This window comes from Rissa tridactyla, chromosome 1 (assembly GCF_028500815.1).
Source record: "Rissa tridactyla isolate bRisTri1 chromosome 1, bRisTri1.patW.cur.20221130, whole genome shotgun sequence".
NCBI lineage: Eukaryota > Metazoa > Chordata > Aves > Charadriiformes > Laridae > Rissa > Rissa tridactyla.
The window spans coordinates 58,367,464-58,385,979 of NC_071466.1; the positions used below are offsets into that span (position 1 = coordinate 58,367,464).

The 18,516-nt window shown below is 36.0% G+C and overlaps 1 protein-coding gene across 1 annotated transcript in view; it reads left to right on the forward strand.

The window, feature by feature from the left end:
• Window positions 1–18,516, forward strand: part of GPC6 (glypican 6) — a 774,776-nt gene that overhangs the window by 300,074 nt on the left and 456,186 nt on the right. The window lies entirely within an intron of this gene.

Here is an 18,516-nt window from a genome sequence, read left to right on the forward strand (position 1 = left end):
CTTTATTTTCCATTCTTTCATACTTCCCTTTTTAAAGAAATAGTTTATAAGTACTCAAAGCAACATTATAAATTCTTAAGTAATTTTAAAACTAACTACTGGTGATCCTGCAGGTTGTGTTGTGCCCATGTATTTCACACCTCTTGTCAACCAAAATCAGGTACTACATTGTGTTCATCCTGCTGAAACACCTGGTAGGCTAAATTATTGCTCTGAAGCCCTGATTTTTGACTCCTGAGTATGGGATATATTAGGATATTTCTGTTACTATTTATAAGTCTTGGAACACTGCACATTTTATTTTACATAATATTTAGTACTATCCAATTATTCTGGGAAATCTTTTTTTTTTTTTTTCCTTTTTAATCACAGAAACCATCTCTCTCTCTTCCCTTAATGCAGGAGATAAATATGGATTCATAAGCATTTTGTTTGGCTTGTTTTATGGGAGGAGGAAGTTGTACTCCATTAAGTTTCTTCCCACTCCCTTTAAATCCAATTTGCATTTGTTTCACTATATGTAAGCAGGGAATTTGTTAATGCATTTATTTTTTTACTCTGTGTGCTGAGCTGTATCCCCTATATGTTGAAATGTAAGTCTCAATAGAATCAAACAGAGACAGAATTTAATTCAGAGAGTTATTAAATATACCAAGTTGCCTAAAGTAATTCTCCAATTTTTGTCGTATTTGAGTTACATCTTCTGCAGTGATACACTCTTGATTCAGGGAGTTATTATAAGGAGGGAAAGTAACCAACAGGACTAAGATATCTGGAGGAAATATTACATAAAAAAATAAAAAAAAAAATTAGAGTAACTATATATTACAAATCCACTTTTAAAGCAACTGTTATGTCTTTCAATAACAAGGCAACATGTGAACATTAGTTAAGGGCTTCTTAACTGACTCCTACAATAGGTCTGTTTCCGTCAGCTTAGCAAAGGGCCACAAATCCCTAAAGTATCACAGAGCTTGAGCCCAGACAGCACAATACAATACACAATCTAGCCTCTAGGTCTTTGTCTTGGCAGTATCTGAGCCTTGAGCAGGTCTCAAGACCTCAAATGCCATGCAGATATTCATCTATAAAGCTATATGTGACGATATAATACCTATGCAAGACATCACTTAGGTAAAACCACTCGAACCTTAAGGAGACTTGGCAGCATGCCAGAGGAAGAAAACCGTGCAATCAGAAAGACAGCAAAAGAAGAAGATTATTTAGATGAGATGTGCCAGATTTGAGTGTGGCAAATCTTGCCTTTTGGAAAAAAGGGTGCAGAAAAAAAAATAATATCTGAATTCTTTGCCTAAAGAGGGGAAGAAATTCCTTCCAGACCCCAGATTAGCAATCAGTATGATCTTTAGTTTTTAGGGTGTTTATATGAAGTGTCAAGTATCCTATTTACGATAAGCCAGAAATACTCTATTGAATAACTCTTCCTTTGGCGATTGCTGATAACAGCCACCCAATATTTCCAAAAAGAACCTGAGGCCTCCCTCTGCGTACCTAGCATGAGGAGCAGGTGGTAGCAGGATGTTCCTGAATGTTGTACTGAAATGAACTTTGCATACATGCATTAAATCTGCACGCCTGCTCCGGACCTCCCATGCTGCATTCATTTTCGTGTACTGTTATGTTCTACTGGATGAAACTAGTCGTGTTAGGGACCATAGTTACTCAATAGGAGAGGGAATTTTAAAAATTAAGGAATTGCTCCTCCAGGTTAGAAAGTAACTGTTCAGGGAACTTGTGTGTGGTGGAGAATTAAACAAAGGAGGTTACATATGTGATTTCACACAGCTCTTCAGTACTTTTATGAACCTCTCATGTTTTCATTTAATTTCAGAACTGTAAAGTTGGGTAAGTCTGATGAGGTTTCAGGAAGGTTTCCAAACCCCTGACATTTACTGCTATGGTCTCTGAATCCAGGTGTAAATGTGCTAGGGTACGTTAGCTCATCTGGACTTTTGTCAAGGTCTGGGACTAATTCAGTGCCCCCTCCTATGTGTATTCTGGCAATGCCAGGGGGCTGGGCAGCCATATGCTTCTATATTAATTTTGGCAAGGCTAGCATTGCTTCAGTGCACATTCCACAACACATTCATAATGTAAAACCTACTGTTGTCCCAGTGGTGCTGCTGGTGACAATACTTTGAAATCCTAGAGGTAAGGTCAGGCAACAGGGTTTTTTTTTGTTGTTGGAAGAGGGGTTATGATTTTTATTATTTTTTTTTTTAGTTTTAAATGTTGCAAGTAAGCAAGGGAAAGATGTCACTTGTAAAATACTCCATATTTCTATAGGACATGAGAAATCAAAGTCTTAGTTTTGCCTTTCAGGGCAGTTGAAGCTAGACCTTGACAGTCTGAGACAGTTTAGAATGATATTAGTAAATTTCCTGTGTTTTAAGATAAAAATGGCTTAAAGTTTTAGCATTAATTCTTGTTCCTGATAAAGCTGAAACTCTTATTTTGCTTAAACACCCTTCAACACGAGACAGGCTTCTGTCCATGTACTTTTGCTAACTGAACTGAGTCAGCTGTTGTTCACATAAAATAATATGAATAAAATAGAAAAATGTATTTTTGATTTTTCATTATTTTACAACTAAAAAAGGTGTATGAACAGGTCAAACAGATCAAAATAAAATTTTTGATTGACAAAAAGCCGATATATAAATGAGACAGAAAGGTTCCTCGTCAAAGTATAATTTTGATTCTTTTGGCAAAATAAGAATAATTTATGAAAGCAAGCTATATGTCAGAGTAGGGATAAACATAATGGAATTTAAGTTCTTGCAGATTTCTACTTTTACTGAACAATGCATCATAAAAACAAATTCAGATTGACTGTGGGAACTGTGGTTTATGGCTTCTTGGTCTCTAGGTGTTCATAAAAAGTGTTTTAAGAGAGCACTTTATTTTAAAGGCATTTCATTCTTAGCATGTCTACTTGCAAGGCAGTTTCTATTTAAATGAGAACTGTCTATTTTATTTTATCATACATGCACTTAAGAAAAAGGTAGGGTTTTAATGCTGTATGACAAATAATGCTACTGAGAAGCTGAACATATAGTTGAAAAAATTATAAAAATCTAGTTACTGAATCATTATCATTTTACCTATTGTCTTGGCTTTTACTGGTATGTGAAGAAACCAGCAGCGCATCTTAAAACACTGTGGAGCAATAAGGGACGTTTTACAAGTTACTCTACTCTACAGATTCCCACTCTTTGCCAGAATTATATAACATTAATGTAAACATTTTCATGGCTGCCCTAGTCACTTCTTTCTCACTAATTCAAGTTACAGGACTGTAGCAATCAAGTTGGTCCACCAGTTAGTATGACCACCGTGGCAAAATGTAGACCATAGAGAAGAAGAAGCATATTCTTTCTGTTGAAGGAAGATATTCAATTACATGATTTAGTATCCAAAGCAGTGAAGAATATTTAAAGAATCTTTCTGAAGTTTCAGAAAAATAAAATCTACACTGCATTTTTTCAATATTCTTTGTTTATTTCTTCAACACAAAGCATTTGCTTTTAATTTATGCGTAATACCATGGAAGGAAATTCACTCATCAATCCTCTGTTGAAATTGATCCAAACTGTTTGATTCATGAATGGTTTGGAGACGAAAATCTACCTGATGTTTGTCTTTGCAAATTAATGCAAGTTTTAGTGTAGTCAGATAAAGTCCAGTTTCCATATATGCCTCATTAAACCAAGAGGAACTGTAGAACTATTTTCAAAAGTGTAAAAGTGTCAAAGCAGAAGTGTGGAACTGTTCAGAGAAGAATATATAGGTCTATCATCCATGAGAAATATCTGGGGTGTTATATTAATTTTCCTTCTTCAGAATTTTGCACCACAGACTTCCAGCTGATATTTCCTTGTATTCCTTAAGTTCTTGCTGTTAAATGTGTACTGGCTCAAGACCTCTAAGAAGTGAGGTTGAGAGGGTCATTGGATCTTCCATTTTGGGCACAACAGCTGGAGGTGTATGGTTAGTCTTTCTCTATTTCTTCCCTTGCAAAATCCCACATCTTTTGGTTGATCATTTTTGGTTTTCAACAAGTAGCAATGACAAGGACTAATGGCAAGTTCATTCAGAGGTATGTGCTAGGCTGGGTGAATATTTGCAAGAAAGGCTTTGGAATCAGAGCTAAACCAGTACTTTCCTATTATACTTGAATTTTGGTTTATATTATAAAGTAAATTTGCCACTGAGCATTGAAAATGAGGTTGCAGAGGAAAAAATTTGCTAAGATATATGTCTATTTTCACTGTAGTACTGAGAGCAAAATCAAGGTAAAACCTCTTCTCCATGGCTGGGTAGGACTGACCAATCTAAATGGGTTTGCAATTTACAAAGACAATCATGACACTGAGGAATGAAGAAATATAAAACATGTTATCACAAATCAAATGGAGTTCACCAAAGGAAGAACAGACTCCACAGAATTCTGTGACTTTACAGAGTGGAAAGGCAACGTCTAGGTGACAGTTGCTTGTCTGTAATGTTATATATATTATTCAGTAAGCTAAATCAGAACGGTACTCTGTAAATTGTGTTGAATGTGTATCTGGTGTGTAGCTTATGAAGAGTAAAATGCCCCACAGTCAGGCTTCTTGCAAATCATTTAAGGTTATTGTTGAATTGCCCAATTCCTAAATGTGAAGCAGTTTAAAAGGGAATATGTTAGATACAACATTCCCTTGACATTTTCTTTGTCATTGATTCTGTCCTTATAATGCTACTGTTGACATTCCTTCTTTGACATTTATTTCACTCCCTTCAGTAGTTTTGTAATTCTCTGAGAAATTAACAGATTAACAGATTCCCCTTCTTAATTTCATTCAGTATTATGTTTTTATTGGCAATACTGTTTATTATTTGGATGGAGTAATTTTATCTTGTTTCCTGACCAGAAAAGTGTTAAATGATGGAAACCCAGTGGGATAAGCTAGTCTAATTCTCAAATGTTTATATTAATCCAAACAGGTAAATTTGCTTAACCGCAGTGATGCATCCAAAGCCTTAAGTTAGGAAGAGTTTGGACCTTTCTCTAATGAACAATGACCTTAAATTTCTTTATGTTTAAAAATGGATTAAAGATAATGCAGCACTGCACTCAGTAAGACAGATTCTGTTCATGATAACTCAGAATAAAAATGAGGGTGATATATAATACATTTTTCTGTAGTTGGTTTAATAACATTGAACATACAGCTTTCACAACTTAATTGGGAGATCTGGAGTACATAAGACCATTTTTATTTCCAGAGGTTTGACTGAACTGGATTACCATTTTTTTGTTTTAAATAATATATGTGATTATATATGGACTGCCCCGTGGGCTTTTAATTTTAAAAAAATATTTGTTTTTCTTTATTTAATTTTGCTATGGTTTAATCTTAGCACTGATTTTTGGAAGGCATAATTTTTACTTCCAAACCTCAGCAGACGGGAAGGGAAGGGAAGGGAAGGGAAGGGAAGGGAAGGGAAAGGGAAGCCCTCTTATGGACTGTAAAATACAGATATTCTAGTATTTGCAAGAAGTTCAATAAAATATTTTTTATTTATGTTCAGTTTTCTCTATATCTTAATACATAAATACATCAATGGAAAGATTCATTTTTCCACAGTCACCCCAAAAAATTTAGAAAGTTATGCTCCTTTAGCTTAATTTCAAAGGAAGATGAGTTATTGGAAGATTTATTATCTTTCTGAGATCTACCTTCCTGAGAGATTCTGATGTTTTTGGTACCGTAGACATATGGGAGAGCTACTGATCAAATACAGCAAATTGAAGGAAACTCAGTGTCAGTGACCAGAAAGCCCTCTTTCAGCTTCCTGCCTAGTCTGAAACTGTTTAATCTGCTTCAGTTTCTTACAGCTTGTGTAGAGGTAGAACTTTGTAGGCACAGATCTCCACCATATCTACCTAGATCTGCTCCATAAATGCTGTCCACCTCTAGGTGTGATGTAGAAGAAAAACGTTTTTCAGACACTCTATACTCCTGCCCTTAGAAATTCTCAGCATATGTTTCAAACACAGATATGTATGATTAGTGAGGTATAATGTGTGGCAGCACCTTTTCTATAACATAGTGAAGTTTACCCAGGAATAAGAGTATCACAGGGTGTACAGTACTCAGGAGGGAACAAAAGGTGATGGGGATGTAGGCTGGAAGTGGAAATTTTCCACTCCTTCTCATAAAGTACTTCTATTGTATAAAAAATTTCTTCAAGTGTTGTTAAGCTAAAGAAAGTGTATAAAAGGAAATATGAACCTGTGACCCAGTAATTAAGGAATGCATCAATAAGAAGTGACCTTTAGTGGTGCCTGGTGCAAGGATTAACTTTTGTACTTTACATAAAACAGTCACAGGAAAAAATATAAAAAGGGATAACCTTTTCTGACTCATTTAAAAGAAAAATAAGTTCTCTGAAAGATTTGCCAAAGATATATCTGTAGACTGGTGGTAGCAAACGAACAGGCAGTTTTGCCTAAAGCCCCATGATATCTGAGTGCCATGTAGAAAAGGATGAGAAAGGATGGCAGAGATGCCCACTGCACAGTGTTTCCTACAGGCTGGCTCAGGTTGAGCTTCAGTATGCTGGTTGGTTTGGATCTCCTTGGCTCTTGCTACTCTAATAACAGGAATTAAAGCTCCTAAAATTCTCCTCTGGGAATAAGACATAATGACAGCTAATATATAGGTACCAAAATCTTCTGTTAGACTGTTATCATTCTTTGATACCTAACATTTCCTAGAGCACATGTCTAGAAAGTTCTGCCTGCAGACAAAAGAATCACTTTGTTAATTTCTCTTTGTGGAAGGGCCTCCAAAAGTCTGGAGATCAGAGGTTTACAAAAAAAGCCAAGAAAAAACAAAAAATAAGAAATAAATAGTGGAATTGGACCATAATCCTGGTGTCAGATTTTCATGGCTATGTAGATCCCCTTTTACTGACGCTGCTGCACAAACAATGATTTGGCACGTAAAAGGTGTCAACATATTTTTTAGATAAACAAAGTTTCTCCTTAATTAGACAAACTGTTCAAACGTAACAAAATAGATCTTAGTCCCATTGAAAATGACCATTCGAAAAATTAAAAAAATAATAAATGAATATGGTTATAAAGAGCCTGAAATGTTACCTAGTTCTTTAAAAAACAGGAGTCAGAAAGACTATGAGGCATAGCCTTAGTTCCCCTAAGAAGAAATTAGTGGTATTTCCACCAGATTAATTGAAGACTAATATACTTAACTGTTTATATTCATTTTGAATCTGTCATCTATATCTGGTCTCTCAAATACCACTCAAACCATCAGATGGGAAAAATGTCTCCTTTCCCTGAACTTGCGGGGGGGGAATGTTCTTCTAAAATTGTCTTGCCCTGACGGGTTTCATATGTGGAATCGGTGAGGACGAAGAATGCTTCCAGTTCTTTTTGCTGTTGAAGTGCCCTTCCTACATTTATGGGAGATTGAGGTCGCTGTGGCTTGTGGCTTCTTCCATGGCAGGAGAAGGTATTGCAGTAGCAGGACAGTTTCTGGGTGAAGATAGTACTCCTCCTAAAAAGGCAGCTTATTTTAAAAACCAACAACATTTTTTGTATTGATAAATTGTTGATTAGAAGTCAGATGACCGCGAAGTTACAAGTGGTGTATTATAAAATGAGACATGTGTGACTCTACAGTATTCAATACCTTTTACTAACCTGAAAGAAAATGAAACAGAAAAAAAAATAGAAAATACCAAAAAAAGGAGAAAAAAATAACCATAGAACGGTCGGTTATCTTTGATCTCTTAAAACTGCAGTTTAATTTGAGGAGTATCTGCTGTAGTACAGTTAACTATAAAAATATATTTATTGAAATTAACACTGAATGTACCTGCTAGACGTATCCTCAAGTGCTATGACACTGAAAAGGATCTTGAGGTCAAGGTTGAACATGAGTTATCTGTGCAGGTTTACAGATAACAGATGGACTGTACTAGGAGTGATTTCCAGTAACCGGGACAATAAACTGGACTCGGCAAGAAGTATTACTTAGTATGCAGCATCAGTGATATTGTTACTCAAGTACTGCATTCAGTTTTGGTGATGATGCTTTAAAGCTGTTGATGGAGATGAATTACTAGAGGAATAAAAGAATGGTTAAATTCAGATTTATCTCTCATATTATGAATTTAAAGTAGTTCTCTAGTTTAACAAGTAGAAAGCAAAGGGTGGCTCATTCTAAGGCTGCAAATGAATAAAGGATTTCTGGCAATAAACAGCTCTATAATATAGCAGAAGTAAAAATAACCTGTACATGGGAACTGAAACTAGATAAAAGATCAGCCTAGATGAAGGCACTATACTTTCATATATAGTCATTGGGAAAATGTGTTCAGTGATATGGTAGTTGCTCCGTGACTTTAAATTCAAGCCACTGCATTTCTCTCAGACACATATGATAACCCTAAAAGAAACGAAGGGCTTAATTCCTGAATTATTGCATGACTTTTTTATAGCCTGTGTTATGAAAAGACCAGATGACAGTAAGAGTTCCTTCTGGCCTTTAAATCTAAACCTCTGCAAAGAGGCCACTGAAAAAAGAGCTCACTGAAATTGGAGCTGACACTGGAATCTAAACCCCATGAAACAAAGTGAATGAAATATTGGTCCAGTGGAGAAGATGAACATTCCCTTGTATTAGCTAATTTTATCCCACATGCCCAAGCTTTTCAGTTTTACAAAGGCTGATTTTTGCTGATTGACAGAGAGTAGCAGTATGTAATATTGTCACCCAATTAAATCAGTTTCTAGATCTGCCTTTATTACTCGTGTTCATTACAAAAAATATTGGATTCATACTTGTAAGAAAATAGCATAACCAAAATTATCAGGTGTTAGATGTGTTTTGTTAAGTTGAATTAAATTATTTCGTGTTGAAAATTTCGAAGGAAGATGAGCTGGGATATTTGAAGGTTTCATCAGAAAGCCATAGCTGTCTGCTCAAACTTGCACTTTTCAGATGGTTTTGTGTGTCTAGCCATGGTTTGTCTAGGAACAATAATTAGATGTTTTAGAATTACGTTGCTCATGATCCATCCAAGCTGAAGTTAGATGCTGTGAATTGACAGTACTAGTTCTTATGTAAAAATAGACAAGCGCAGTAGTATTTATTTTGCTAATTTATATATATGACTAAGCTACATAAATACTTAAAGCATTAAGTAAGTCTTATGAAGATGAACTATAGCTCCTCCAGTAGCATCATAAGCACTGATGGAAACCAGGAGAGAGACTCCCATTTTATGTTAATTAAAAATCACTTTGACAACTGAAGAAATCCCTTTATAGACTTCTTAGAATTCATTTACATGTAATTAATCAAAATGTTATTTGAGAAGACTTAAATTCATTTCAAGGAAATGTACAAGTGTTATTTCCTGTTTTAAAAGTATATTTGAAGCATTGTATGAAATGCAAATTTTTTGCTAGTGACGCAGGTTTCCAAAAGTTCTTTGCTGTGAGCAAATGAAAAAATAGTAGGACATTTTTGTCAATGATTTTTTAAAAATCTTGCTAATTAATAGCTTTTTTTCTCTTTTATGAAATACTTTTAACATCTTTAAGGACAGAAACGAATGTACAGGACCATCCTAAAGATCATCCTATTTGGATGACCACACTTTAAAAGAACAATTAAAACTATTGTTTCCTACAACAGGAATTACGTTCTATGCCACTTGTTGTCTTTCCACAAGCCCACAATCCACAAGATTGCAAAATCTATTCAGAGTCACATGTGAGTGAACCCACTAGCCTTTAATGTGCAAAAATAGTCACCAGTCATTTTTCTAGCCCCTCTTTGTTCTAGTTTGACTCACCAACTGGGAGTGGAGGCTGCATGAGTATTATTATATATAGGATTACCTCTTTCAGTGGCTGAACCCCTTAATACTGCTCTGTGAAACCTGTGCAATACAAACCCTTTTGCAGTTTTACAGTTTCACATGTTCAAAGTAATTTGTGTCCATCCCAGCTTAATTGTGTGTGATAATCCAAGAAATTTTCATAAAGCCTAACTAATTTTTTTGTTGGATATAGAATTAGTCTTCTGTTGTTCTGTAGATGCAGTACGCATATCCCTTTATAAGCAAGGCAGGCTTCACTGTCATAAACAGTTTGCAAGTCTAAATCACAAAGGTGTAATATAAACAAATAAGACGAGTCAAGAAAGTGGGACTACAGCTTGTTGGAGAGAACATAATTTCACGTTCCCTTTAAGGTATCAAATGCATTAAAGAGAACATGAAATTATATTCTGTAGTGGGCCAAAGCAAAGCTCTACCTAGCAGTGGTCAACTGGATGTTCAGGGAAGAACACAAGTAGTCTTAAACTCTTTTAAATCAAGCTTTTGCAATACTGCTTATTGGTTTCCAATAACCCTGTGATCCATAATCAGGTACTTCGTGAGCCAGTGGTATTGTCTTTCCATTAAGTCGCTCGGTAGATTTTCATTTCCACTACTAGGGCCCTTTTTGTCCCTATGCATGTCATTCACAGCTTTCAGATGATAGAAAGGTAAAAAGAGGAAAATGGGTTTTAAAGGAGGTAGTGAGCATCAATTAGTGCAAATGAAGGAGAAGGATCTCTCGAGTGCAGGAAGCAGGATTTAGGAAAAATATATTAACAGTGCTTTGTATGTGTAGCCCTTCTGTATCTACACAACATTTATGAGCTCTCAAAATAAAGTAAACATATAAATATAACCATCTATAGTACCTTTCCTGAAATGCAGGTATTCCAGCAGCCCACGTTATCAGTAGAAAAGGATTAACATATTGAGCTGCAACCGAGTGTATTTTCAATTACCAAAGGGTAAATTTCTGTATTTGTCTAAGATAAAAGAATTGATGCCTTTAAATGAAAAGATGTAGTGGAATTTCACTAAGTAAGCTTGGCCAGGACTGGGATTGTATTTCACACCTGAAATATGATGTCCCCCGCATCACCATCCTGATGCCGCTTTCTGCATCTGACAGGTGTTTTGTCAAAACAGAGGAGCAGCCATACCGGCTGAGCGCAGAGGTCCGTCTAGCCCTAAATTTGTCCCTGACAGTTGCCAGTAATGGATGATTATAAAAGCGGGGCAAATAGTGATCAATCACTACCTTGTTTAGGTTTTAGCCTACCATAGAAAATAGCAGTACTGCAGACTAACGTGCTGCATTTTGACATATTTTAAAGCTAGCACTTCGTGATATTTAGAAACCACAGGTATTGCTTCAGCTGTTTTCTTGAGCGGAAGGAATGCTGACAGCAGCTGTACAATGACACCTGATATAAACCTTGTGCATTCCCCATATTTCATAGAATCATAAAATCACAGAATGGTTTGGGTCGGAAGGGACCTTAAAGATCATCTAGTTCCACCCCCCTGCCATGGGCAGGGACACCTCCCACTAGACCAGGCTGCTCAAAGCCCCATCCAGCCTGGCCTTGAACACTTCCAGGGATGGGGCATCCACAGCTTCTCTGGGCAACCTGTTCCAGTGTCTCACCACGCTCAGTGAAAAATTTCTTCCTAATATCTAATTTAAATCTCCGCTCTTTCAGTTTGAAACCAATCCCCCTCGTCCTATTGCTCCACTCCCTGATAAAGAGTCCCTTCCCATCTCTCCTGTAGGCCCCCTTTAGGTACTGGAAGGCCGCTATAAGGTCTCCCCGGAGCCTTCTCTTCTCCAGGCTGAACAACCCCAACTCTCTCAGCCTGTCCTTACAGGAGAAGTGCTCCAGCCTTCTGATCATCCTCGTGGTCCTATAGTTTGTTGAAGTGCTAGCTGCTGGTATTTAGGGACTCCTCATTTCTATTTATTTTTTATTCAAACTGCTTTTTTAAGTGGGCTAGTAATTTTCCCCCCACAGCTTCTGGTGATAAACAGCAGCTGTCAACAGTGAATGCAGTGACATGAGAAGCATACCATGATTTTCAAGACAAGGTCAAATGACAAGGTAGTTAAATAATGTAGAAAGGATAATCTTCTGAACAAGCAAAAATCTGAGGTTGGCGCAGTGTTTTTCACTAAATTTACAATCAGCAGATGGCAATGCAGAGGTCAAGCTCCCAGACAGAATATATCATGTACCTGAATAAATAATTTGTGTATAAATGATACTCTATGAAAACTAATTTTTGCTATTGAGATACCTACCTGACCTTGTGATGCTATTGTTAACACTCTTCAAATTGTTGTCTGAATTGCATTATGAGGTAGTGCTTGAAATCGTATGTTGCTACTATAGTCACATTTGTATTGTTATACACATATGTTTAAGGGTCTAATGATTATGAAAGCTTGAAGGTTGGATTTTCTGTGTTGCATAACCTGCTGTGTATCCTTAAAAGTGTCTTATGATGAGAACATGACAGAAATCATATTCTTCTGAATTTAAGCTAAACTTAGCTGGTTCTGGCATTTTGTCTAGTCAGTCTAGTGCCTTTCCTTGCATATTCCTTTTTCACGTATGTCTGGCTTCCTGTGTTTCATAGTGTCTCTTGAGAGACGTTCCTTTACATTGTCCAAAAGTCTACATTTAACTGTTATAAAATTAGCAAGGTGTTTTATACTACTTTCAGAGCTAAATTTCAACTCTCCCATAAGCAAGAGGTTCTCAGAATTTTTTTAAATTAAGAGCGTCACATGCGCTTATTATGCAAAAGTTAAAACTGAACTCAGTAAAGACCTTCTTGCTACGCTTTTAGAACAAAAACAGATTAATGTTTTTTTTAAAAAAAATGGGCCTCTTATGTACATTGAAAAAATGCAGTAAAGCGATAATCTAAAATCAGTATGTAACCATAGAACCCACAGTGAGCTGTCAAAGACATAATAATATAACACTAGTGGAAGATTTTTTAATGGAAATGTCAAATACAATTGTATTAATAGGAAGTTAGCTCCCTATGACAATGTAAGTACGGTTTCATTGTCAGTTGGGAGCTTAAAAGATTCCTTTCTTTTTCTATATTAAATTTTAATAAAGGAAATTAAAATATCAATCAAAATCTATGCTAAAATCATGTTAAAGGTTTTAAGGACCTAGGCAATGTAGGAAAATTCACAGATAAGGCTGCCACAATATCTAGAGATTAAAAGTAGTGAAACAGCCCCCAGGAATTGCTTGCCTTCCATGAATTGTCAGTTGATGATGAGCTGATAGCAAAGTGAAATATTTCTTCCCAGTGAGCTGAAGGTGTGATATTGACTTTTGAAGGTGCAAAGATAACTTGATTAGACTGAATTTATTCTGAATTTGCTTTCTAGTTTTAAAGAGACAATCTCCCTTTGAGTTAATGGAATACTAGGAAACAGAACCTCATACATTATATTGTTTATAACACCCAGGACATTCTCCAAAAGTAAAGAAGCATTTATAAATTAGTGCTATACACTGATTTTAAAGACCACAAAATCTTCTTTGACCATTGTGACAGAGAAGACAGTTTTGAAGATGGTATTTACAGCTACCCTACCTACTGTTCTGAAAAGAATCTTATGACCTTGGTTTTGAAAAAGAAGTTAATAAAGAAGAAGAAGGAGTGGGGGAATTTTTCTCAGTAACCAAAAAATAAACGATGCTGTGTTTTTTTCTCTCTGCAGTCACTTTGTGCTCATCACTTTCTATCACTGAGTCAAAGTGTCAATAAACTCTAGGGTTCATATCCAGCAAAACAAGAAAAAATGTTATTGACAGGTTGAAGATTATAAAACTTGCTAGCTATGAAAGTCAAGTGTTTATGTAGCTCAGAGGAAACCCTTTGCTAAAATGGCATTATACTCCGTGTCTACAAAACCTTTTTGCAACACCACTGTCAGTAGCCGCAATTTGTTCAAAGGCAATTAATTATTATTTTCCTTTTTATAACACTCAAATAAGAAGACCGAGATCCATCTCGCTGAAATAATAAGGATGAATTATATTGTAATATTACATACACCAGGAGAAGCACAGAGGATATCATCAGGTTCTAATATTGCTGTTTCTGGCATTTGAAGATGACCTCCATGGGTTTCGCACATGATATTTTTATGAGCATCTCTAGCTGGAAGCAGAGCAAAATTTTTAAACCAGTCTCTCTCTGGCTTAGCTGAGAAGGTGTGGGTCTTGGATTGGTGTTTTTGCTCTTTAATTCACACTTTTATTGTCTTTGAAGTTGTTGCACAATACTTAACAAGCTGACATTTCAAATAACCTAACAGCAGTATGATAATCATTTGGTACTGGACATGCATTTCCGCTGACAACATCGATGCTTTTGAAGGATCTGGTTATTAGCATAGGTTGGAAATTATTGAAAAGATTGAAAATCATAGCTGTTGTAGTGAGAAGAGGGTCTATCTGCAAGCAAGAGGGTTCGATGTAAATGTTAGTTCTCTTGGGATATTTTACCTTTTGTGATGTAAAATTACCAGCTGACACAACTTGTGCATCACTGACAAACCTGAGCTGGTAAAAAGCAGCTGAGAAGTGAACGAAGAGATTCAGGTTGTGTATTCCGTAACTTGACTTTCTGAATAGAAGGCATTTTTTAACTGTATATCCTCCACTGTTACATAAAATATGCTCAGATCACATTTTAAGCCCTAATAGAAGTAAGGAATCATTATCTTATTTTTTATCTGAGTCCTATGCATTCACATCTGTTCTCCGACTGAATTTAGCAGTGATTATTGAAACAAAGGACAGGAGATCAGGATGCATTTGTAGCTACATCAGAAGTGAAATTCACAGTGAATTTAATTACTGTGTGAGTATTCTCCCCCATTTACAAAATTTTGGTGAACGTGGTGCTCCTGAGGCCTTAAGTGATCGTCTTAAAGGATTAAGTCTTCTATTTAACTGCAAAATAGTTATAACACAGAAGCAAAAAACCACGTGATGCATAATTATTGAAAGTGTCTTTAAATAATGGAAGCAGGAGTTTCTCTTCATTGCAGTACCTGCTAGGAGCAGTGAGAGAAAGCAGTAATAAGGAACATTTAACACAACAGCATATCATGCTTAGTGTGGCTGAGTATAATTTCAGTTTGATGCAATGCATGCTTTTAGGAATTGTTAGCTTTTGTAAACCTTTCTTGTATAGAAAAGTGACTAGGGGGATACTTACCAGCAATTTTGCCAATTATGTTTTATATGAGGAACATTTCAGCGTCAGATTGTCATAGACATTTAATCAAGTGAATTGGTGGGGAAAGATCAAGAAAAGATTTTGATCTGAGATGTCAGGGAATTCTTCCAATCCCACTGCCTTAAAAATAAACACTAAATATTGTTAAAGCCTTTCTGTTGCTCCAAAACAGACTCTCTAATGCTGCCAATAGCATAAAATGTAGTGCAGGTGGGGTGCCATTACAGGAAACCATGGTTCTCCTGTCACCCAACTTATCCTTATCTTTCATCTATCCCACCAGAACTATGCCTTGGCCAATAGTCATTTTATATGATCCATAGCACAGTTTTATATAATTTTCTGATCATAATTTTTATCCATATCCATTGTATTTTTACTGACTTGTCTTCTGATCGAGTGTACTCTAGCATAAAAACAGTAATGTATATGTTTTAGAATTAAAGTACTCTAGAGGTGTCAGTCTTTCTCAGTTGACTGAAAATGGAGCCTATATGATCAGTTTTGGGTGACTACTGCCAGTCACAGGACAAGTATAATTAGCAAACATGAATCCAAACCTGTGGCGTTAATCAATGTGCAACAATGTGTTTCCTTTGAAAACTGAATCTCACGTGGAACTGAAGTTTTGAAAGGAGTGATTTATATCAGTATAAACATATCCAAATATGAGATCTTTAGTTAAGATATTATTAGAATATTTTACAGCTCTGTTTTTAAGGGTAATTTAATTATAGAGAATATTTATCTCCTACCATTTATGATAATGTTCATATTTGAGTTTCACCGAGGTTCTTTTAAGGTATTTTTTCTTTGGATTTTTTTTTTTCTTTCATAGAGCTACACATTTAGTTTGAACATAATGGTTCATTATCATTCTGTATATTGAAGAGGTAGCCTTCTACTGCTGTTTAAGCGTTTTGAGGTTTTACATCTTGCAAAAGAAGATCAGAGCAAGAAAAATATTTTACTGTTGCATGATGAGTTTAATAGCTATGTGACTTCCCGAATAATGAAGAACACAAAAATGTGAGTTCCAACCTGCTATACATAGGATGAATCTACAAAGAGCTAGGTTGTGTCCTGTCTTATCAGCTCAGAAATAGAAGATCACAAACAGCCAGTTTGACAGTGAAATCAGGCTGATTAACAAAGCTAAGGGTAACCAAAATAAAAATAGTAGTTTCATATGAAAAATGTCACATGAATCATGCGTAGGCAGGAAAAAGTGATGCGTTTCTAGATGTGCTTATTGGAAAAAATATTTTGCAAGATGAAATTAAAAAAGGAAAATATTTTTTATGGGTTTTGTTTCTTGTTATTAACACATATTCAAATGAAACTGAATATAAATTAACTTGAAAACAACTGAAAACCAACAACAAAACACCCATAAAAAGAACATACCCCAGAATCAAACAGTTTGGAAACAAAATCACAACACTCTTCTATAATCCTGTAATGCAGGAAAGGTGAATGAACCCAGTGGCATCATACTGAAGTTGGAAGGGAATGCTCAGTTCAAACTATAATACAGTAAAGCATACACTGGAGATTATCAGAAGAAGTCGTTCACCCTCAGAGAAGTGTTCTTTTACCATTTCACTGTTTTTCAGGAACAGCAATCCTGCCACAGTAATGATTCAGCTCTCAGAAATGTTTGCACTATGTGCTGGAAGGGATGTGGTCAAGGCTGCGCAGAAAGGCAGTGATTAGGATCACACTTCTTGTGTTTTCCACAGAAGGAGACACTGTACAGTCAAGCTACAGTTTCCATCTTCATTTTCCTCTATGGCAAAATCCCAAAGAAAATGGGGCTAGTATTTTACTTTATCTTTCACTCTGGGACTACTATTTGGAATGTAGGAGGTCGCATGGGAGGAGATGTACATAATTTGTGCCGGATATGATTCTGTATTTCAAGACAGTCTATAAGGAGAGACAAAAGGGTGCAAGGAGGAAGTCTCAACTCATTTCATACACAAAGCTCCTTCTTCTTCACATTTCTTCTTCAGAATAAAAAAGTTTTTATCTACTTTTCTACCTTTAGCACCAATTAGTGGTTAAACGTGCTAAAATTATAACACATGCATGAGCTCACCTCTGACTGAGTACATTCTGTTCAGCAAGCTGCCTTCACATCCTTTCCAGTCACATTTTTTCTATGCCTTAAGTGTTTTTAGTTGTGCATGGAGAACAAAGATATCCTTGTAAAATGGATAGCGCTGTCTTCTATTTTTATTCCTTTAAAACACTCTAAATATAAATACGTAAAAAATAGAAGTAAAAAGGCGCAAGGAGAAGAGAAAGCAAGTTAAAAATACTCCAGCACCAAAGAAGATATTCAGTCAGCAAAGTGGAAGTTATACTTCTTGTCATACTTCACTTTGAATCTTTGGAGAATACTCAGAAACCATCATGATGGGCATTAGTGTAAGAATATGAATATAATTGTTGTTAAAATGCATCAGTGTGGGCAGGACTCCATTTCACTTACATAGAGAACTATGGAATAACCCATGAGAAGTTTCTGGGGTGATAAGGATGTAAGAGAATAGAGAAAAACCTATTTCTGTCGGTCGGGATTGTAGTTGTTCGAGGCAACTGGGCGAAGACACACATTTTGTTCTCATTGACATTTGTAAATATGTAATTACACATTCTTTATATTGCAGTTGTTGGTGATATCCAGTTAATTAAATGGTGTATGCATCTGAGAAAATCAGAGCATCTAAGAGCATACTGGCTAAACAGTTACAAGAAGCTCGCAGGGCACAGATCTAGGATGTGATACAAGTGAAATGTATGATGAAAGTGTATAATCATATGTTATGAATCCAAAACAAAGTAATTGCCATCAGATATGTAAATCATAGCTTTCTTCATGTGATTTTTATATGTTCACATGGATTGCATGCAATTAGTGAAAGCCCTATACTTTACATGTTGGTTTGAATGTATTAGTCTGAAATTGAGTCACTGCCCCTGGTGCATTTACACTGCACAAAGCAGCATGTACCGGAAAAACTGCAAACTTTATCTAGGACGCCTTCAGGAAGTGATGAATGAGGTCAGTGATGGTGTAGCCCCAATTCTTTTCCCATGGGTGTGATTGGCTCCCTTGGAAACATTTGCTGGCTGGTTTTAGAATAAGCAAGGTTTTCTACTGAATATCTGCGGACTCATAGCTTTTATAGTGCTTCTGAAATGTTTCCTCGTCAATCAGGAGGGATCAGTGTTATGCAGCAGTGTACTGTTTTCAACAAGCTATGTAGTAATATATGTCATTAATAAAGGTGGAAAGAGTTG